Consider the following 23,081-nt stretch of genomic DNA (forward strand, 5'->3'; position numbering starts at 1 on the left):
TGACAAAAACCACTACAATATTGTAAAGTAATTAGCCTCCAACTAATAAAAATAAATGAAAAAAAAAAAAAAAGATTGACTGGTTTGATCTCCTGGCAGTCCAAGGGACTCTCTTCTCCAGCACCACAATTTGAAAGCATCAATTAGAACAAACTCTAATTATTGGTGTACGTGTTTGTCTCCCCTGAGAGTCTGAGGGCTCCTCAAAGTCAAGGGCTTTCTTACTGCTGTGTCCCTAGGACCCCAGCCATATTCCATATAATTCGTAGGTAGGTGCTTGTGGCAGACGCTGACTGTTGCATCCCAATGTCTATTGACCCCGTGGTCCACCGTCATAGGATTTTTGTTGTGCACCTGGCCACTTAGAATGAAAACTGCATTTCTTGGCCTTCCTTGCAGTTAGGTGTGGCCATGTGACTCTGTTCTGGCCAATGAGAATGTGAAGGAATTGAGGGTTTAACTTCCATATCAGGCCTTTAAAGAGCAAGCCAGACCCTCCCCTCTTCCTTTGCTTCTCTGGCTGGCTGGCATTTGGGTGTGATGGAAAACCACCTGGGCCATGCAGTCAAGGGCAACACACTAAGAGGGCACAGCAACAAGCTAGACCAGGCCTTGCCCATGACACTGCGAGGCTGCCGTCCGGCCCTGTGCTGTTTATACCCCAACTGTCTACCTGGGACAGAACTTCTTTGCTTGATAAGGGCCTGTTATTTGGGGTCTCCATTATAGTAGCCCAATTAAATATTCATACAACACTCAGACTGTTTGCTCACTGATAGATAACAGGCTCTGAGCCTTCCCAGAAACCCTTAACCAGGATTCCTCTTTGTCTCCTCACTGGAATCAGAATAATCCCCTCCACCATCCTTGCTGATGATGTCCGTGTCCTAATCTTCCAAACCCATGAATATGTTCCCTTACACGGCCAAAGGAACTTTGCAGATGGTACTAAGTTGAGGATCCTGAGGTGGGAAGATTTTCCTGGATTATCTGGATGGGCCCAATGTAATCACGTAGGTCCTTGTGAGAACGGAGACTTGACAATGGAAGTGGAGGTCAGAGGGACGAGAGGAAGGAGCTGTGAGCCAGGGCAACCTCTACTGTCCAGTCACACAGTCGTGTGCAACTCTGTGACCCCATGGACTGCAGCACGCCAAGCTTCACGGTCCTTCATGCTCTCCCAGAGTTTTCTCAAACTCATGTCCATTGAGTTGACAATGCCATTCGACTGGCAAGGCACTAGAAAAGGCAAAGAAGTGGATTCTTCCCTGGAACCTCTGAAAGGAACCAGCCACGCCAATCCACTTTAGACTTCTCACCTCCAGAACAGTAAGAGAATACACTTGTGTTATTTTAAGCCACTGAGCTTGCGGTAACTTATTACAGCAGCAACGGGAAGCTAATACACATCTCTTTGCCCCCAGGGCTCTTTGTATGACTGAATGTGGGTACTGAGTTCAAGTTGCCAGATGGATCTGGGCTTGAACCTAGTCTAGTGGAAAGATGCTCTGAGCTCAGTACACTTGGGGGAGACCAGCAAAAAGCCTCTGCAGCTGTGAGTTCCAGGGCTCCTGGACTTCAATAGTGGATTGAGTACTCTGATTCCTCCCCTGGCCCATGAGCTCTGATGCAGAGACCTGGGACCTCCTCCTTCCTCAGTGTCCCCTTTCCTCCAATCAAACAGTCTTTTTTGCTTTTCACCTGATCATGTTACCACCCTGACCCTGCTCAGAAGCCTTTGTTGACATTCTTTTAAGTCCAAACTCCCTAGCAGAGCACTCAGAGCTCTCTCCACTCAGACCGAAGAGGCCAACATCCTGGGCCCAGCCTGTCTTCAAAGGTCCTCACCCAGGGACTCTGGATTCCATGCAGCCAAATCAGACTCCCTTCTGTTCTTTCAACCACCCCAGCTCTTATACCGGTGCTCCCCGCCTGGACCACTTTCCTCGTCACACTCCTGCTCATCCCTGAGACCCTGCAGGTAGGGATGGTGAAGATCACAGCCTGTGTTCTGGATTGACTCCCAGCATCCCCAACCTTGGTGCAGTTGGTCTGGTCCCTTCATTCCTCTAAGACTCAATTTCCTCACCTGTAAAACAGTAACAGTGAAATATTTGCCTCAAAGGTGAGTTGTATTAAAGGGATCATACTTACACAGCACACAAAAAGAGGCTTTGGCTGTTATTACTGTCCCTGAAGGCTTCTCAGGTGGCCCGCATGGTAAAGAATCTGCCTGCAGTGCAGGAGACCTGGGTTTGATCCCTGGATAAGGAAGATTCCCTGGAGAAGGAAATGGCAACCCATTCCAGTATTCTTGCCTGGAGGATTCCAAGGACAGAGGAGCCTGGCGGGCTACAGTCCATGGGCTCGCAAAGAGTCGGACATGGCTGATCCAGGAAGTACAACTTGATTTCCCAAAGCTTCATTAGTTGATTCCTTCTGAGGTTGCACAGATCTCTCTTGGCCTTCTCATAGACATTATCAGTCTCTCTCTCAGAGTGGTCAACTTATTCCAATTTGCCCAGGACTTTTCTGCTTTTATCCCTGAAAGTCTCATGCCCCAGGAACCCCCTGGGCTCCAGACAACCAGGATAGCTGACCACCCTACTCCCTCTAGACTACTAGCTCTCTCTCTTCTATCCAATAGCATATATATACATATGCTGGTTGAAGAGAAGGGAGCTGTGGAAGCCCTGGCCCACATTTCTGGTGCCACGTCGGTAGGCCAGCGCTCGTTGATCAACTCAGAAGTGGGCTTTGTGACCATGATCTTGTGGTGCTCAACTGAAATGTCAAACACTAATTATTCCTGGGAAAAACTTAAAGAGCAGCTGGGTGAGAATCTTGATTCCAAAGTGAAGGGAATGGTCTTTCTCAAAGGAAAGCGGGATGTTTGATTTGATATCCCTACTGCATCAGTAACAGAAGTACAGAAAAAGTGGCATGATTCACAGCGTGGGCCGCCTTCTGTGGTCACAGAGCAGCCAGAGCTAGAAGGTCCACGGGAAGGATATCGCAACTTTGGAGGACAGTGGGAAGGCAGCCGAGGTGTCAGGGGACAATGGGAAAGAAGTAGGAGCTTCAGAGGACAGCAACCAGGATGTGCAACAAAAGTAACAGATTCCAAAACAAAGGCCAGAAGCAGAGTTTTAACAAAGCATTTGGACAGTAATTTGAAGCAGAGGATTTATTTGGCAAAAACAACTATGTTCAGCAACGTGGAACGGAACATTATTTTTCATACAAAGTTAAAAGCACTTTGTATTTCCTTCCTGACCACTTGCTCAGTCCCCATCTCTTCAAGAGAGAAAAGCTTCATCTAAATTATTTCGTCTGATTGATGACTGCCATTTATAACTTTATTGCTACTTCTGTCTTGGGTATTCCTTTGGAAAAGGTATATGGATTCATTACATAGTCTAATGTATTGTCTACAGATTATAAGATAAAGTCAAGCATGTATCTGCGGATACTTTTTAAGTTGACCTGTTTTTATACTTAGAAATGTCTCTTAACAGTAGGCTTCCCTGGTGGCTCAGATGGTAAAGACTCTCCTGCAATGCAGGATCCCTGGGTCAGGAAGATCCCCTGGAGAAAGAAATGGCAACCCACTCCAGTAATCTTGCCTGGAGAATTCCACGGACAGACGAGTCTAGCAGGCTACAGTCCATGGGGTTGCAAAGAGTCAGGCATGACTGAGCAACTACCACTCACTCATTCTATAGAAGATGATTTGAATTCTACAGTGCTCTACAATTTTCAAAAGTTCACATACATGATTTCATATAATCCCATAATAACCCCCCTTTTCAATGCATCTTCCCCCTCCCTCTCCCTACTGATAAGCAGTAGCTTATTCTCTCTGTTATAGACTACTAGCTCTCGAAGGCAAAACTGGCCTTACTCAGCACCACATCCCCAAAATGCAGCATGACTGAGGCTGGGATGTAGTTGGAAATAAACCGAAGTCCAGTTAAGGATGGAAGAAAGGAAAGATGGAGGAGGGATGGGAGAGAGGGAGGAAAGAAAGAAAGTGGAATAGTAGTACTTTGACACATCACTTGTCTTTTCTCTTCTTAGAGATTCAGACTCCCGTCCCACCTCCTGGGACCCTTGTACTTTCAGGAGAGGCCATGAGACTTTCACTCCAGGGAAGGGAGGGCCAATACTGCCTAGAACAAAGAAGGTTTGCTTTACTTTGTGCTTCAGCTGGCTTTTAAAAATAAAAACCCGTTGTGAGGCAATGTTCTTAAAAGCCAGACTTTCCACAGAGAAAAGCCATTTCCTCAGAATGCCTCCAGAGCTGGGTTTTTACATCTCGAGAACCAAAGCGTGGAGGACTGATTGTCGAGTCGATGATAAGGTAGGAAGGAGGGCAGTGCCCACCGCAGAGGAAGGGGACCCAGGTCCTGGCGGAGAGGAAGAGAAGGGTCCCTCAAGTCCCAGGGTCAAGTTTATGGACTGGATCCTCATCCGATGCTTCTCCAGGCTCCATGTGGAGACTCCCATTGAAGCACCAGGCGGGTTCAGATGTGAGGAACGGAGATGGCTGAGAGAGGAATTCCAGTACGGTGGGCCCAAGGCACGTTCTCTGACCCACCACCTCTGGCAAGAGGCAGAGAAAGCAGCTGAGAGTCAGCAGGCCCTGGGAGGCCCAGAAGGGCACGGCCTGGTGCACCAAAGGTGACCTGGGTCCGAAGGAGGAGACCACATGGGACCTTGGGACCAGAACACACTACCAAGGTGGAAGGCCCAGTGAGCCGACAGCCACGCTATCCCTGGGGACACTGACGGGACCAGGGCTGCCACCTGTGGTCCTCGGGCGAGTGATGCCCGAACTGGAGGTCAGCAGGAGCCTCCTGCAGTGCCGCCTGGACCCCTTGGCCCCAGCCTCCATCTGGGGAAGGAAGAAGAAAGGTCCTGCAAATCAAGAAGGCCTGAAAGAGGCTCAGCTCTCACCTGCATGCTAAAGAGCAGCCTCGTTGGAAAAATCAGCGTTTCTGCCATCATAGGACTAGAGGCAGTCCTAGTTATGAAATGAGATGAAAAGCAGTTAGAGACAAGAGAGTCAGTTACATGTTCCTGCACACATCTGCATCTCCCAGTCTAGGACTGAAGGGAAGATAGAATGTGGGGGGTGAAACTTGCCACAAGAACTTGTCTTCCTGGCCTTCTGGAACTTTCTCGGTGGCTTGTAGCTGAGTCCTGCAAAGGGAACAAGGATGCAGGTACAGGTGGGTGGGGGACTGTGCCCCGGGGAGGGGCTGAGGCCCCTGGGGGAGCCAGGGAGGAGCCTGTCTCCAGCCTCCAGACCCGTCAGGTCCCTGAGGCAGGCGGGACTCACCTGGAGACACTCTGTTGGGCATTTATTTTATTTTTTTCTTTTAAGAGTTAAAGTTCTGGGCTTCCCTGGTGGCTCAGCATTAAAGAACCCACTTACTGATGCAGGACACGTGGGTTCGATCCCTGATCCAGGAAGATCCCTCACGCTGTGGGGCAACTAAGCCTGTGGGCCACAACTACTGAGCCTGTGCTCTAGACCCTGGGAGCCACAGCTACTGAGCCCACCGGCCCTAGAGCCTGCGCTCAGCAACAAAAGGAGCCACCGCAAGGAGAAGCCCGAGCACTGCCCCTGAGAGTAGCCCCTGCTCACCGCGACTAGACAGAGTCCAGGCAGCAGCGAAGACCCAGCACAGCCAAAAGTAAGTAGATAAATAAAGTTTTGGGGGTCCCCACCTTGACCTTTCTGTAGGCCTTCCTGAAGGCCCCCAGGGAAAGTTGCCATGGCCCCCCAGGACGTGGAGCTGCAAGAGAAGTGTCTTCCCTGTCGCTCGGGCCACTCCTGTCTGGATGCTCAGAGCCAGGAGTGGAGAGGTCCCCATCACCTCCATCTGCGCTAGCTGAGCCGGCCTATGCAGGGGTTGAAAGTCATCTCCCACCCTGCAGCCTTCCTGAGCTGCTTCTCCTATCGGGGTCCCTGGGGTGGAAAACCTCCTCCACATCCAAGGGTTGGAAGGTGGGCCTGAGGTCAGAGGGCACGGTCTGTTCTAGAACCGTAAGCCATCAGAGCTGCCAGGCCCCCTTCCCCTGCAACCTGCCCCCACCCCGGAGGTGAGGAGAGGGGTTTCAGGTGCTAAGGTGACTCACTCGGGGTCCACAGAGTGAACGACAGAGCAAGACAGAAACTCGCCCAGGCTCAGCCCTCCTTCCCAGACACCAGCCTGCCTCTTATTCGGTTTCCTCTGCCCTTGAAATCCACTCTTTCTGGCCCAAAGGGAACAAAATGAGACTCCTTCCCATGCTTCTCCTGAGAGTCCCCTTTCTGAGGACAAAGGTTGCCCAAGATCACAAATCTGTGAACTCACTGCTATTCATGAGAGCAATGACTTAACTGGACATGCTCTCCTCCAGCTCTCTCTCCTCTCCGGCACATGGAAGGACCCCACCCACTTCCTTATTCCTGTGGCCACATGGAAGAGGCCACATGACTTGTCCTGGCCAATAGGCTGCAAGAGGAAGCTGCAGGCATCACTTCCTGTCTGAAGCATTTAATGGCTTGTGGAGAGACCCTCTAGCATTTTCCATTAAATGGATCCCATTGGTTAGCTGAGATTTTGAGGTTGCTTATTACAGCAGTAGAACCTAGACCATCCTGGTGATCACATATGTGGACTGCTTAATGTAAAACCTGGCCTGTCTTCTGGAAAAAGAACCACCCAGCACCGCCTGATGATTCGGGTGGGAATGGGAGAAGAGCAGTGTCCTCCTGTGTGAGGGGTGATGTGAATTCATAATGGAGGAGCTGACTTGCTTGTTATAGACAGAAGCAAAGTGGTCCTCAGACTTCAGTCTGCCTCAGGATGACAGGGTGGGAGGGTGTGGGCTGTTCCCCACAAATACGGACGCTTCTCATTTCTGAAACCCCACTTTCTGGTTCTTTAGGTCTAAGACTGGGCCTGGGATTCTGGGTTTTATACAGAAAGTCCAGGCGATTCTGTTGTTTGAGGTCTTTTGGCCATGAATTCCCTGACCCTCAAGCAACACTCCTGGCAGGTTTGACTTTGAGTCCTGATTCAGACACTGGCTGTCGTATTTGAGTCAGATGGTAAATTCTCTGAAACTCAGTTGCTTCTTCTATAAAATGGACAAAATGCTACTTGACTCCCAAGCGCTGTGTGAAAATTCAGTGAGATAAAGTCCTCAGCATGGTGCCTGCCACAGAGTAAGCATTTAGTAAGGATTACTAGTTTCAATGACAGGGATGGTAGTAATTATTATTGTTTTGGTATTAAAAAGAGAAACCTGTGAGGCTTGAATGGGGTGGAGGCATGTTGGGGGAGTCTCTTGAATCAGTACACCATATGACCGGGGAGCCCCAATTTGGGTAGTGAGAGTCAGCATCCCCCTAGGATCTGTGAGGCCAGTTCCGGCCGCCATGACCATGATGGTCACCTGGAAGCTCTTCCTCTTGGGAAATCTGACCTGGCCTTGGGCACGGACGGCCTCCCAGAGAAGGGACTTGGGCAGCTGAACAGCACGAGCCCCCTGCGAGCACCCAGAGTGATGAGAAGCCTGTCTGCCTGCCGGTCTGCCTTCCCACCACATCACACTCTTATCGGGGTTGACAGTGCCTGGGCCATTGCCATGTTCCCAAAGTCCAGTCAAGGCTTGTCACCATAATGGACTCAGTTAACACTAGCTCTTGTGCAAAGAGCCAGGTCTTGTCCAAGCCACAAAGCACCTTTAAGAGGCCTCCCTGTCTAAAGTTGCAAGTTGTCCATTTATTCATCCAGGAAGTGTTCTTTCCAGGTAACTGAGTACGCTTTATTTCCTCTCTCTCTTCTTTTCTTTTCAGCTTTTTATTTTATATTGTAGCATAGCCAATTAACAGTGTTGTGATAGTTACAGGTGAGCAGCAAAGGGACTCAGCCATACTTTTACATGTATCCTTTCTCCCCCAAACTCCCTTCCCATCCAGGCTGCCACTTCACATTAGCAGAGTTTCCTGTGCTACACAGTTCCTCTCATACTTCTCATGAATGGAAGCAACCTCCAACCTCTTGGCCTGATGAGCTCCTACTTGTCTTTGAGGACCAGGACCAGGGGTCTCATTTCCCAGGAAGCCTCTCCAGCAGGGTGGGTCCGCTTCCACCCTGTGCCCGTTGAGCCCTCCCTGGCATTGAACATCAGTTTCTGCTGATGTCAGTTTCCCCCTAAAGGGTCTGAGCTCCTGGAGTATCAGGGATACGTCTCTCAGTCATGCTTGGTTCTCACACATGAGAAAGTGACAACATTCTCAAGGCACCTATGTGTGATGAACAACCAACGCAGGGGATGGATGTCAACCCACAGGTTAACCTTAACTCAACAACCACATGCCACACCAGCAACCTCCTGGTGGAGGGTGGGCCCTGTGGCTGGAACACAGGCTTGTTAAGGGGCTATCAGAGATGCATTTAAGAGCATGACTTTCACAGGAAAATCCCACTAGTGAAGGGGAGGCTCTTCCCGGACCTCCTGTGTTACCATGGGGAGCCCTGGCTCATTTCTTTACGGGTCATGTCTGCTTTAAGGTTTTTCTTCTTCTGTTTGTCCCCCCAAAGAGCCCTTGAAAGAAGGAGTGATAAGAGAGTGACCCCAGGTTCCCGGATTCTGGCTTTCCTGGCCTTTGGTCAGCTCAGATTGCAGACACTAAGTCCTCAGGGCCAGGACCTTGACCCTGACTCCCGGTTAGAGCACGTGCCTGTTTGGGCGAGGTCTTCAGTTATGGCTGAGACTGACCGGCTGACCAGAGACCAGATACCAGCTGGGAAAGGAAGAAGCACTTGCCTCCCAACCTCCAGGGCTTCCCCGGTGGCTCGGTGGTAAAGAATTCACTTGCAACTGCAGGAGCCACAGGAGGCACAGGTTCGATCCCTGGGCGGGGAAGATCCCCTGGAGGAGGGCATGGCAACCCACCCCAGTATTCTTGCCTGGAGACTCCCCAGGACAGAGGAGCCTGGTGGGCTACAGTCCATGGGGTCGCAGAGTCAGACACAACTGAGACTTAGCACACACGCACGGCCAACCTCTGGCTCATATGGAAGAGAAATTGATTATGTAGGAGCTGATTATCAAATTGGGGAATGGTTTGAACACTTGGCTCCTTTTTTGCTGCTGCCTGACAGGGTGGAGTAGAACCCCTGCGAGAGGAGAGAACCGTGCCCAGCACATCCCAGCTCTGTGTCACAAGCGGTTGAGGGAGCCGAGGAGTCCCAGCTCCCCTGGTCTCCTCACCTTCCCCAGCCTCGCTTTCCTTATCTGTTAAGGGGGTTATAAAGTCTTCTTTGCCTAATGCAGAGTCTGTCTGGCACGGGGACTTTGATGTCTGCAAAGCGTGCGAGTCTATGAGCAAGTGGTTATCCATCTCCCTAGCCAGAAGCTTCGTAGGAGAGACTTCCCTGGCGGTCCCATGGCTAAGACTCTGTGCTCCCAACGCAGGGAGCCTGCGTTCGATCCCTGGTCAGAGAATTAAGATCCCACATAATACATCTCAGGTGGCAAGCCACAGCTAGAGAAGCCCGCATGCTGCAACGAAGATCTAGCACAGCCGAAATAAATAATAAATAAAAATTTTTGAAAAAGCTTGGCAGGAGAGTCATAATGGAGATCTGTGTTTTCTAGATCTCTAGAGATCTAGAGTGGGTTTTGTTTGCCTGCCAATCCCATTTGGTCGAGTCTTAGGAATCCAGCCTGTGTTCTACCAGTGTGGTCTCCGTGAGACTGGATACTGTGTCCACACTCGCAGGTCACCGTGCCGCCTTCCCATCAACCCTGCCCCCCATCACCTGTGCCTGAGTCTATCTCCCTGCTGCGGCAGCTTTTGCTGCCATATGCCAAGCCCTGTGTTAGGCAGAGGCCCATGCATGACATGACCTATGAGTTGCCCGGATTGCTAGCACAATCTGCATTGACTTTAAACAACACACACTGACCCTCTTATGGTTCTGTAAGTCAGCAGTTGGGTACAGGGTGAAAGTCAAGGGGTCAACAGGGCAAGCTCCTCTTGGAGGCTCTAGGGAGACTTGGTTCTTGCCTTTTTCACCTTCTAGAGACCACCTGGATCCCTTGGCTTGCGGCCCCTTCCTTAGTCTTTAAAACCAGATGTGTAACATTTTTCAGATCTCTTTGATCTGTGCTCATATCACCTTTACCCTCTCTCTCTCCTCTAACCCTTCTGCCTCCCTCTATAAGGACATTTGTGATTGCACTTAGGACCTGCCTGAATAACCCGGGATCCTCTCTCCATCTCAAGATCCTTAACTCAGTCACCGCCTGCAGAGTCCCTTCTGCTGTGTAAGGTGACAGAGCCACAGGTTCTGGGGGGTCAGGATGCGAATGTCTTCAGGTTATTGTTCAGCCCCTCCCCACGTGTTCTCTGCCCGCCAGGTGGAGCGAAGGGGTAACACCCCCGTGTTTCATGTCCTGAAGGCCCTGCTCACCCCAGCCTGCTCTCAGTGACACCCACTCTCTCAGTTGCTCCACAGAGAAGGAACTCATGGGGCCTGGACTTAAACCATTGGCCTACTTAGCAGGATGAAGGAACTGGGATCCTGAGAGGTGGCGGCAAGATATCATTACATTATTTAGCCATGTGTGCATTAGAAGGCCATTATACAAAGTAGCAAGTAATAAACACCAACTTCCACAATGAGGTAATAAAGTAAATAATACATTAACGAGCTGCAGCTCTCCGGGATTGGAGCAGCTGATGGTAACGGAGGCCTGCGGGGCATGAGATCGTAAAGCTGTGGGCACCTCATGAAGGGAATGTGTGGCGGAGCCAGGCTGGTGCCTAGTGTCCGGCGGAGAGGGGTCACCACCAATGCTGAGATGGCCAGGGAGCATCTTTCTGGAGCCCTTTATGAGATTTTCCGTGAAGCTGCCTGGCTACACTCACTTCAAAGCTTCTTGCTCTGCTGCCTCTTCTGGTGGGGTGACTGTGGACCTTGGAGGTTGCATAGGTGGCTCTGAGTCTCAAAGACCCGGGTTTGAAGCCTGCTTCTGACACTTACTAGAAAGAGCATCCATCTCAGCACCCGTCTCATAGCACTATTCCAAGGTCTTGAGAGTCCCTTGGGCCGCAAGGAAATCAAACCAATCAATCCTAAAGGACATCAACCCTGAATATTCATTGGAAGGACTAATGCTGAAGCTGAAGCTCCAATGCTTTGGCCACCTGATGTGAAGAACTGACTCATTGGAAAAGATTCTGATGCTGGGAAAGACTGAAGCAGGAGGAGAAGGAGACGACAGAGAATGAGATGGTTGGATGGCATCACTGACTCAATGGACATGAGTTTGAGAAAGCTCCAGGAGATGGTGAAGACAGGGAAGCCTGATGTGCTGCAGTCCATGGGATCTCAGAGAGTTCAATGACTGAACAAAAAGGTCAGATGGGAGCAGGTAGGCAAGGCTCCAGGTGTCAGGCTCAGGAAATGACTATTAGCTCTTTGTTTTCAGCTCTTGTGATGGCGATTGGCTGAATAACAGCCACAAAAATATCCAGGCCTGAATTCCTGGAATCTGTGACCATGTCAGCTTACATGGTAAAAGGTTTGTTGTAGAGGTGATCAGCTTAAGAATCCTGAGACGGGGCCTCCTGGACTATCCAGGTGATTCTCCCTGTAATCAGGAGGGTCCTTACAGGGGGAGGCAGGAGTGCATTTGATGCTGAAGAGGGCAGTGTGATGACTAAAGCAAGATGCTACATACCCGGCTTTGAAGGTGGAGGAAAGGGCCAGGAGCCAAGGAATGTAAGCCAGGCTGCTCTAGAAACTGGAAAAGGCCAGGCTGCAGACATCCCTCTAGAGCCTCCGGAGGGCACTCAGCCCTGCGGACAATGGACACTGACCTTGGACTTCTGACCTCCAGAACAGTAAGTGACTAATATGTTGTTTTCTTTCTTTCTTTTTTTTTTTTTTTAAGTTTTTGGCCTACCTTATTATTTTTAAAAATTATTTAGTTTTGGCTGTATCAAGTCTTAGTTGTGGCGCTTGGGCTTCTCTCTAGTTGACTCAGGGACACAGATGTCCCCCCCAGTATGTGGGATCTTAATTCCCCAACTGAGGATTGACCCTGAGTCCCCTGCATTGAGAGGGGGATTCTTAACCACTGGACCACCAGGGAAGTCTCTAGCATGTTGTTTTAAACCACCGAGTTAGTGGTAATTTGTTACAGCACCATAGGAAACCAATGCCATGATCATTCACATCCCAGTTCCTGGGAGTGGAAGAAGAGGATGTGCCTAGAGGGGTTCTAGGTGGTCCCCTAGTGACTCTGGCTCTTGGATTTGCACATTCACTGCTGAGTGAACATACTGAGTATGTTTCGGGTACTCTGCCTCAGTGTCAGACCTACACAATAAGGCAAGACTGTGCATGCTCTGTTGTAACGAGAAAGCTTAACACAGCACCAGTATGCTGACTGTCTGTGGACTCTGAAGTCACACTGACCTGGACTACCATCCTTGCTCTAATTAGCTGTGGGTCTCCAAGCAAAGTGTTTAGAATCTTGGGGCCTCCCAGTCTGGGTCTTTAAAGTGGGAATCCTAATAGTATTTCTCTCATGGGGTCGCTGTGGGGATTAAATGAGTAAATACACAAAAAGATTGTAGATTGAAGTCTGGAACATACGTTATTTATTAAGTGTCAGCTATTACTATGAGAGAGTACCTACCACATTTTAAAGGGAACAGCAAGTGCAAAGGTCCTGGGGGCATGAGGAAGCTGTGAATTCGAGAAACAAGACAAAGTTCAGAGGAGGGAAAGAGTGGCATCAGGTGAGGATGTCGGGAAGTGAAGGCCGCCTGAAGTATGTTCCTGGAGGCCATGTGAGAGTTTATCTGTGTCTTAAAAACCAGGGGAAGCTTTGGAGTGGTTTTTAGGCAAGAGAGTGCTATAATGTGACTTGCATCTTTTAAAGATAACTCTGATGTCTCAGTGGAGATTGGAAGAAAGGGAAGTCAGAGAGGCTGTAGGAGGACCTGAGAAAGGGCTTTTGGAGGCGGGGGAGTCAGGGAGGCATCACAGAGGAAAGGACAGGTGTCTCAGATCCCAATCTGGAACATTAAGAGCCTGAGAGGAAATCAAAAGTCAGAAGAAGCAAGAGAAATAAGTTTTCATAGGTCCAATGGCAAGGAGGAGCCCAGTGAGTGTGGGGCAGAGTGGAAGATGGGGTAGGAAGCAGGTGGGAAAGGCAAGTGACATCTTGTGTGGAAAGGAGTCGATATCAGAAAGGGCCCTCACGTCCAGGACTGCCCTGTGCAGTGGTGCAGGCTGTTCACTGCACAAGGGTACACAGGCAGGTGGGGGCAGGGGGTAGGGATGGTGAGAGGTGCTGACAACCAGCCGTGTTCAGCTGGTGAAGTTGGGCTGGATCTGCCCAGAGAAAGGGTCACCTTTTTCTACTTCCCACAAATGTACCTATGAGTTCTGAGAGTGACCTTGCCCTGGGACAATCCTGGTTGTGTTGATTTCAGGAATAAGACAGAAGACTTGGAGCAGAGCCAGTACTCACTCTCTAGTGATCTCCAACAGGTCTGTAACCCTATGAGCTTCATTTTCCTCATCTGTGAAAGGGGTACAATCCTCGCTCATCGGTGTTGCTCACCTAAGCCCCAGGGTTTTAAAAGGATGAAAGGAGACTGTGCGCATCCCTTCTTTCTGTAAACTGTGAAGCCCCGGGCAACGTGAGCCATCCATCTGTGAGTTACCTCCTCCCACCCCATGTGCGCTGGACAAAGTCCTTGACGGCCAGGTCAGCAAGAGATTTTCCCAGATCACAGATGGTCCTCTTAACACTGTTATTTCTCTTAAGAATGCTTACTGCCCAGCAATCATTCCAGTTTATACTTTGATTCTTCTTTTGTTTTTATCTTGCTTCATGAAACTGTCAATGAGATCCTCTCTGTCTCAGTCACTTTTTTATTTCCAGCGCCCAGGACAACGCCTGGCATATATTAAAGTGAAAGTGTTGGTTGCTCTGTTGTGTCTGACTCTTTGCGACTCAATGGACTATAGCCCCCCAGAATCCTCTGTCCATGGGATTCTCCAGGCAAGAATACTGGAGTGGGTGGGTAGCCATTTCCTTCTCCAGGGGATCTTCCTGACCCAGGGATCGAACCTGGATCTCTCTCATTGCAGGCAGATTCTTTACTGTCTGAGCCACCAGGGAAGCCAGTGCATATATTAGATGCTTAATAAAGATCTGCGGAATGAACCAAAAGAATGAATGGATTCTGTGCCCCTGGAGAGCACTGCAAATGAGTGGGGACTCTCTCTTTCTCTTATATATATTTATACACAAATACCAACCAGGGGCACAGACACACACCAGCAGTGCTAAGGCCAATTGGAACTGGTATGGGGAAAAGTGCCTAAACTTTTGAGGTTAAAAAAAATGAGAAATGAACACTCAAAGGTGGACAAAAGGTCACAGAAAGAGGAGAAATCTATATCTCTATCTATATCTATATATCTAAATCTATATCTCTGTCTCTATTTATCATCTATCATACCTATGTCCCTACCTTCTATCCATCTATCCTATCTATTCATCTATCTACCTGTCATGTATCCATCTATCATCCCTATTATCTATGTATCCATCATCTATCTATCATGTCTGTTTGTCTATCTATCTATGTAGTAGTTAGTCACTCGGTCATGTCCGACTCTTTGCGACCCTATGGACTGTAGCCTGCAAGGCTCCTCTGTCCATGGAGTTCTCCAGGCAAGAATACTGGAGTGGGTAGCCATTCCCTTCTCCAGAGGATCTTCTTGAACCAGGGATTGAAGCCAAATCTACTTCTTTGCAGATAGATAGATTCTTTTTTTTTTTTTTTTTGCAGATAAGATTCTTTATCCATGTATCCCTCATCTATCTATCATGTTTATTTGTCTATCTATTATTTATCATCTATCTATCATCTACCTACTTTGTTGTTGTTGAGCATATTAGGAATTTCCCAGGACACACATGACATCTGGAATGATCCACTTGTCCCTCATTCTAACACAAACCTCAGTTAAGAATGGTTGATCTGAAGTCACTTATGGCTGATTTTTCTGCACAGGGAAAAGGCCAAGGGACAGAGAGATTTTAAAAGGGCACCAAAAAATACAAGCTCCTTTGATTTGGATCCATTGTGTTTTAATTATGAATGATGAGAATGTTTCAGAAAGGGAATTTTGTTTCCTCTGGGATCCTTTCTGTGGCTGCTCCTTTGGAGAGGAGTTTCAGACTGACAGTTCAGGGACCATGCCACGCTGACTGTGGTCTGATGGGCAGCCTGAGCAAAGAGAGAAGCTCTCAAAGTCTCGTCCTGTGTCCTTCTGTATATCTGGGAAGCTGGTCCTTCCCATCTGCTCTGATTTCCCTCTCAGCCAATGAAGCAAGGCGTCTTCCCTGTCTCGCATTTTCTGGAATTTAGCTCTAACTCATTTTGGAGAGAAGCTTCTTAGACCCAGGGATCTGTGCTTCTTGGTGATCTCTTCAACACAAATGTAGAAAAATTAAATTTTTTTCCATAATGAGATTTTCCCTAATGTCAATTTATTTATTGGATGCCTTCTGAGCTGTCCTCAGGAGCTGGGACTGTGGCCCCAGTCCCTGCTTCTGTCATAGACGCTTTCACTCATCAGAAGAGTTTGGAAAATATTTTACCCTTGACAGTGACCTGTATTACAATTAAAGCTTATGATGTGGGCTTCTTATTTGCCTAAGGAGACAACAAGATTTGCTATGTAATTTGAGAAGCACTTACAATACAGCTATCCATGCTGTAAGCTGATTATAAATAAAGTTCAGCCCAATTGCTTCCATCAGAATATCAGGATTCACAGTCAAAGAAAAGGGCACAACCCTGATGTGCAGTTGCTCGGCATCGCCTCGGTACATAAATCAGATTCTCTTAGCAACTGCTGCATATCATGTTTATTAAACACCTTCTGGCTATTACAGAGCAGGGTACTAAAAAAATCCCTCCCAAAGTCTCAGAAAATCTCTTTGCATATCCGCTATTTTTAAAGTCTGCTGGGGGTCAGCAGTATTCTTTTCTGCCGAAGAGACAGTTGGGGGGCTTGGGGCTTGGGTGGGCTCTAGAAGTCCCATGGGGGAAGGGGGTTGATTTTTTTTTTCTTCTCACTTGGCAAAGAGAGTAACGTGTTGGGTCCTAATGCAGTGACCTTCAAGTTCCAGCAGGGGAAGGGAAAATAATCTTTTCTGTGGGTGCAAGCGGAGAACCAGGGGCTCTGGGAGCTGAAAGTGAAAGCGTTAGTCACTCGGTCGTGTCCGACTCTTTGTGAACCCCATGGACTGTAGCCCACCAGGCTCCTCTGTCCATGGGATTCTCCAGGCAAGAATACTGGAGTGGGCTGTCATTCATTTCTCCAAGGGCTCTTCCCATCCCAGGGATCGAACCCAGGTCTCCTGCATTGCAGGAAGATTCTCTACCGTCTGAGCCATGAGGGAGCAGAAAGGGCCTTGAGATGATGTTATATCCAACACCCTGGCAGGACAGATGGGAAAGAGAGAGAAGCAGGGACAGGAGGTGAGGTGGGCACACCTCATCACAGGGGATTGGCAGGCAGGGCACCTGCCCACAGCCCCGGGCTCAACTTCAGAGCATGGAAGCTGTCCAGTTTCTTCATTCATTCAGCCTATTTATTTTCATAAACAAAACATGGCTGCATTCTCAACATATGTTATTCAAACAGTACATACCTAGAGAGAGCGAACAGCTCCTTGTCACTGTCACCCACCTCTCTCCCCCCACCTACACACAGTGTGACAACATCTGAAGCAAGATGTGGATGTGATTAGGGCCTTGTGATGCGAATCATCCTGAAAGATATGTGCTCAGTCGCCAAGTTGTTCCTGACTCTTTGCGACCCCATGGACTGTAGCCCGCCAGGCTCCTCTGTCCATGGGATTTCCCAGGCAAGAATACTGGAGTGGGTTGCCATTTCCCCTTGCAGGGAATCTTCTTGACCCAGGGATCGGACCCGCATCTCCTGCACTGGCAGGCAAATTCTTTACCACTGCTCATTCCCCAGTGGTTCGAGTGGTAAAGAACCACTCACTGCTGGTAAGTCGCCAAGTCTTGTTGTTTCGTCGCTAAGTCATGTCCAGCTCTGTGACCCCATGGACTGCAGGCTTCTCTATCATCCACTATTTCCTGGAATCCATTCAAATTCATGTCCATTCAGTCAGTCATGCCATCCCACCATCTCATCCTCTGCTGCTCCTTTCTCCTCCTGCCCTCAATCTTTCTCAGCATCAGGGCCTTTTCCAGTGAGTTGGCTCTTTGCATCAGGTGGCCAGAGTACTGGAGCTTCAGCTTCAGCCTCAGTCCTTCCAGTGACTATTCAGGACTGATTTCCTTTAGGATGGACTGGTTGGATCTCCTTATATTCCAAGTGACCCTCAAGAGTCTTCTCCAGCACCACAATTTGAAACTATCAGTTCTTCAGTGCTCAGCATATATGTACATATATATATATATATATATATGTACATTATTTTTTGTATTGTTTTCCGTGGTTTATCACAGGATGTTGAATCTAGCTCCCTGTGGTATGCAGTAGCTCCTTGTTGCTTATCCATTCTATACATATAATAGTTTACATCTGCTAACCCCAGACTCACGCTTCATCCCTCCCCCACCCACCTCCCCCTTGGCAGCCACAACTCTGTTATCTGTGTCTGTGTGTCTGTTTCTGTCTTGTAGATACGTTCATTTGTGTCATATTTGAGATTCCACGTATAACTGACATCATATGATATTTGTCTTTCTCTTTCTGATTTACTTCACTTCGTATGATCATCTTTAAGTCCATCCATGTTGTTGCAAGTGACATTATTTCATTCTTTTTTATGGCTTAATAGTATTCCATTGCGTATACATGCCACATTTTCTTTACCTATTATATCTGCAATCTGCTTCTACTTCTCCCTTAACTACATCTTAGAAATCCTCCTAGGTCACTATAGAGGAATCTGTCTCATTCTTTCTGATGGTTAGGGAGTGTTCCGTAAGAGCAATGCACATCCTTTTTTGAACTCTCCTTCTGTTATAAACATTTAGCTCACTTCCACATTTTTGTTCTTGTAAGCAATATTTCAATGGATGTATACTGCAAGCTACCTGTGTGGGTGTTTAACTTCTCTAAGATAGATGCCTGGGAGGGAAATTGCTGGATCCAAGGGTACATGTGGTTTTGGTTTTAAAAGATTCTGCCTGATTGTTCTCTGAAAGGACTGAACTAATTCACATCCCCTCCAGGGGTACTGAAGGCTTTTTAAAGGCAGGCAGATAACTTTACTGATGATTTTGTATTAAGGACTTCACTTTAGAAGATTATATTCAATTCCACCAAGGGATTTTATAAAAACCAAGCCTTAAAATATCATGCAGTCATAAATTCCACTGTAGAAAAAAAAAATCAGGAATGGTGGGAAAAGAGAAAAAAAATAATAAAAGCAAAAATTGCCCATCGTCCCCCCATCTTCTGATAACCCCATTAGCAGCTTTCCTTTCTTGAAGTAGAATATACACTTAGATAATCTGGGTGTGGGATCACACTATACCTACTGTTACTGTTTGTAACTGACTTTTTTCATTCCAATATATGTCGTGGAATCTTGTCCATAGCAACTACCACGGATCTACATGATCATTTCAATGGCTGTACAAGATTTTTTTTTCAGGCCCCCAGAGCTGGACATTTAGCATTTTCCCAGTTTTTCACCAGTGTTTCACTATAAGCAAAGCTGTAAGGATTTCAGCTCACACATCTGGGTGCACAGATTTCATCTCTCTCTCCTGCTTCCCTCTTCTTCTTTCAGAGCCGCTTCAAGGTTCCTGAAACATGCTGCAGCTACTCAGACGTGGGGGCATTGCCCTGGTGTTGCAGGTCTGCCGGTCACTGCTTCCCTGTCTCTGTGTGACCGTCTCAGACTCTCCCTCCCAAGCACCGCCAGGGACAGCCCTGAGCTCCTAAAATGACAAAATCCCTCTTGTGCCCAGAGAGACTTGTATTAGTTTCCCGGGGCTGCTGGGGAAACAGAATCATATTCTCTCCCAGTTCTAGAGGCAGAAGCCTAACAGCAAGGTATCCGCAGAGCCATGCTCCCACTGAAGTCTCTAAGAAAGAATCCTTCCTGGTCTCTTCCAACTTCCGGAGTCTCCTGGCACTCCTTGGCTTGTGGCAGCATCACTCCTGTCTCTCCCTCTATCTTCACAAAGCCTCCTCCTCTGCATCTCTCCTCTGAGCATCTTTTATAAGAACTTATCATGGGATTTAGGGCCCACTGGATAGTCCAGAACGGTCTCATCTAGGGATGTTTGGTTTAATTTTGTCTGCAAAGATGCTTTTTCCAAATAAGGTCACGTTCTCAGGCATCACGGGTTAAGAAGTAAACATAGCTTTGAGGGAGCCGCCATTCAGTCCTCAACAAAACCCTTCACGTGGTTGCCTTCCACACTAGTGCCCCCGTCCCCTGACTACCCCATGGGCCCTGGGCCCTGTGAGCAGATGAAACACCTTCTCACATCCGGAGTGCACTGCAGCCTTTTGGTTCTGAAAGCCTTTTAAGACACGGCCTTTGGGGTGGTTTCTCAAACCCTGATCACAAAAAGAGACCTTGTTTGGTGGGGGCAGGGGGGGTGGTGGTGGTCAGTATGATCTCCCAGAAGCCCCTCTCAGGAGGTCTTAGTAACTCACCTACTTCAGGGGCTGTTTCTACTCTTACTCCTCCTCCAGCCTTCATCTCATGCATCATGGCCCGAGGCAGGAGCCCAAGAGAGTCTGGGACCTGGAATCCCTTAGATAAGCAGCCACAGCACCAACGAAGGAATGAAGACTGTGCTTTAAAAGGCACAGGTCCATCAGGTCACAGAAACGTAATGGAGCCGGGCCGGCACTTCAAAGGTGCGAGTTCCTACTTTGAAGCTCCTGGACCTTGGCAAATCTCCTTTCTTTATGGGTTGATTTGATGTTTAGAAACGGTCAGGACTGGAACGGCTCGTAAGACGGATGATGAAAAGCTGAAGAAGCCATCTGGAATGAAGAGGTTGAGGGTTGATGAAGTTAGGAGCGTGTGCAAAACGGAAGGCACTTCCGAATGTGGCGTCTGGGGGAGCTGAGACCCCCGCCGCCCCCGCACCATCACCCCCTCCGCACCATCACCGCCTCAAAGGGACCAACATGGAGACTCAGAAATTCTCGTATTTTAGGTCTCAAAAAAATTATTTTTTGAGAATGTCTTTCTCATTTTCTTCTTTCTATTACTCAGAAGTAAGGGTGACCAGGGAATTCCCTGGCAGTCCAGTGATTAGGGCTGCAGATTTCCACTGCAGGGGACACAGGTTCAATCCCTGGTTGGAGAACGAAAATCCCACAAGCCACAACGGACAGCCAAAAAAATAGTAATAATAACAATAAGGGTGAGCAGTTTGATGGGAGGACATTTGCATTTTTTGCCTCCTGATTCTTCTTTCTCTCACCCTCCATTCAGGTAGAGAGCTGTCATATTTGATGAGAGATCTGAACAGAGCTCCAGAATCACCCTTGTTCTCAGCCCTTAATACCGGAACCAGAACCAGAAAAATGTGAAAGAGTTGAGGTCCAAAGGACTCACACAGAGTCACTAAATTTTGAATTTTTTTTTAACTCAAAAGTGTAGAAAGAATAAAACACTTTCCCAGGTTACTGTCACCATCATGTTATAAACGAAAGGATTCTAGCAGCAAAAAAAAAAGGAAAAAAATAACATCATTTCCAAGTAAAGAACTGTCCTACCAATTAAACCAATGTTGCTTTGAGAAAAACTCGCCTTATTTGTCTCATTTTTCTCAGGTGGCTGCTGGTTGGTGAGACCTTTGCTAAGAACCCACGGGATCACTGGAGCCACTGTCCTCCCATGAACAGGAGCTGGAAAACTAAAGATCGCAGAGTTAGGTGTTGGCCATGGTTTTCTTAAAGGCTGACAGCCACCCCACAGGGTGGAAACTGTGGCTCCATCTTACGTGTGAGTCTAAGTGATTTTGCTCAGATCATGCGAGCATCTCCTGGCGGGGTCTGGATGGGAACCTCACAAGCTTGACTCCAAACCCTGTGATTCTCCCGCCCTCCACATCATCTTCCATCCAAGTGATCGTAGGCTTTACAGACTCACCGGCCCAAGCACTCATGGAGCTGTTTCTACATGCAAAGCCCTGTGCTAGGTATTGGGGATACAGAGATGAATAAAACTCAGTTCCTGACCCAAAGAACTCACTTTCCAATCCAAGCAAATAACAGATTCACAGAAAAACCCAAATGATAAACAGCCATGAATGTCAGGGGGCTGAGCAAGTGCCCCGGTCACTGTGAGAGTTTCCAGGGGCCGGGGTCCTTAGGGAAGGTGGCAGTGGAAGATATACACAGTATCATATCTGTAATCAACACAAAATCTACATGAATGAGGAGACGAAAAGGTTTCTAATAACCATCCCGTCAGGAGCAGGCTCATGGTGCTGGCGAGCCTGTGAATCTTTCCCGGGGGCGATTTGATAATCTACACCGTTTTAAAAAATGTGCATTCCCTTTGCACCAACAATGCCACCGCTAGGAAATTATTTCAACTCCTAAATAAATTCTCTGATTACGATCAGAGACGTGTGCACCAGCAAACATACCAAGGATGTTCATTACAGTCCTGTGTGTAATACTAAAAACCTATTTAAAAAATAAATGCTTGTCTTGAAAGAGAAATCTGCTCCGTAAGGAAGCAAAAGCAGAGTCAAGCCTCGCCCGGATTCTAGTTCAGGGGTTTCCTTTAAGGACAGAGGTGTGTGGGGTCTGGGGTCTGACGATGCTGGAGACTGAAGTGTGTGACCCGGAGCAGGTCACCACCTCTTTGGTCCTCAGTTTGGGTCTACGGAGGTGGAGAAGCTGCCTCCCCAGGGTTACTCAGAGGGCTGCGAGAGGCAAGACAGGACTCCAACCTTATCTGGCAATGGGGTGGGGCCCGGGAGAGGGACGACCCTCTGAGGAGGTGTCAGGGGGAACTGTTATTTTAAAAATTCATTTCTGGTCTCAGCTTTAAACCCGGTGAATTACGGAAACCTGGTGCGGGACCTGTCAGGGATGGAGATGGGCTGGGGATGATGTGGGTGGGGGGATGTTGTCTGTCCGCGGTAAGCCCTGGGGCTCGCTGCCCTGGGAGCCTCGCGACTCGCTTGGATGGGGGTGCAGAATCGCAGGTCTGTGCCACTTGGGTCATTTACGCTCCCCTGGTATTTAGCACGAGAGGAGGAGTAATTGCCCTGGCAGTGTCCTGGCTGAATTCCAATTTGGGTGATTGCATTCTGCCTACTTAAAATTCCCTTCTCCGGTATCCATGGTAGAAGCGATTCTTCAAACCCTCTCCTGTTAGGGGGGAAAAAATTAAAAGAAAGGAATCAGCCTAGCCTTGTCTACTATAGAATATAGGACTGTTCTGTGTACCCCAGAAGTAGTTTCTTTTCAAACGGGGAGCAAAGGAGTCCCATTGGAATAAATCTGTCAAACCTGCTGGATTTTTCCAGAAAGAAAAATTCCATTTTTCAAAAAGGGGAAGCGATGGAATGGGAAGTTTTGTGTCTGAATACAGAGAATTCACCTAAAAGACTCGAAAGTGAAAGTGTTAGTTGCTCAGTTGTGTCCAACTCTTTGCGACTCCCATGGACTGTAGCCCACCAGGCTCTTCTGTCCATAGAATTCTCCAGGTAAGAATACTGGAATGGGTTGCCATTCCCTTCTCCAGGGGATCTTCCTGACTCAGGGATCGAACCTGGATCTTCTGCACTGGAGGCAGATTTTTTACCATCTGAGTCACCAGGGAAGCCAGTAAAACACTCAAGGAGTGTCTTTTAGGTGAAGTTCCTGAGTTGCCTGCTCGCACTCAGCCGGTCAGCTTCATCCTCAGACCTCTGTCCTCTACCAACTCCTCACCCTCCCCTAATCCTCCCCATAACGCCTCCTGCCTGTTGCGTGCTCAGAGTTGCTTAATTATAG

Source organism: Cervus elaphus, chromosome 13 (assembly GCF_910594005.1).
Source record: "Cervus elaphus chromosome 13, mCerEla1.1, whole genome shotgun sequence".
Classification (NCBI taxonomy): domain Eukaryota; kingdom Metazoa; phylum Chordata; class Mammalia; order Artiodactyla; family Cervidae; genus Cervus; species Cervus elaphus.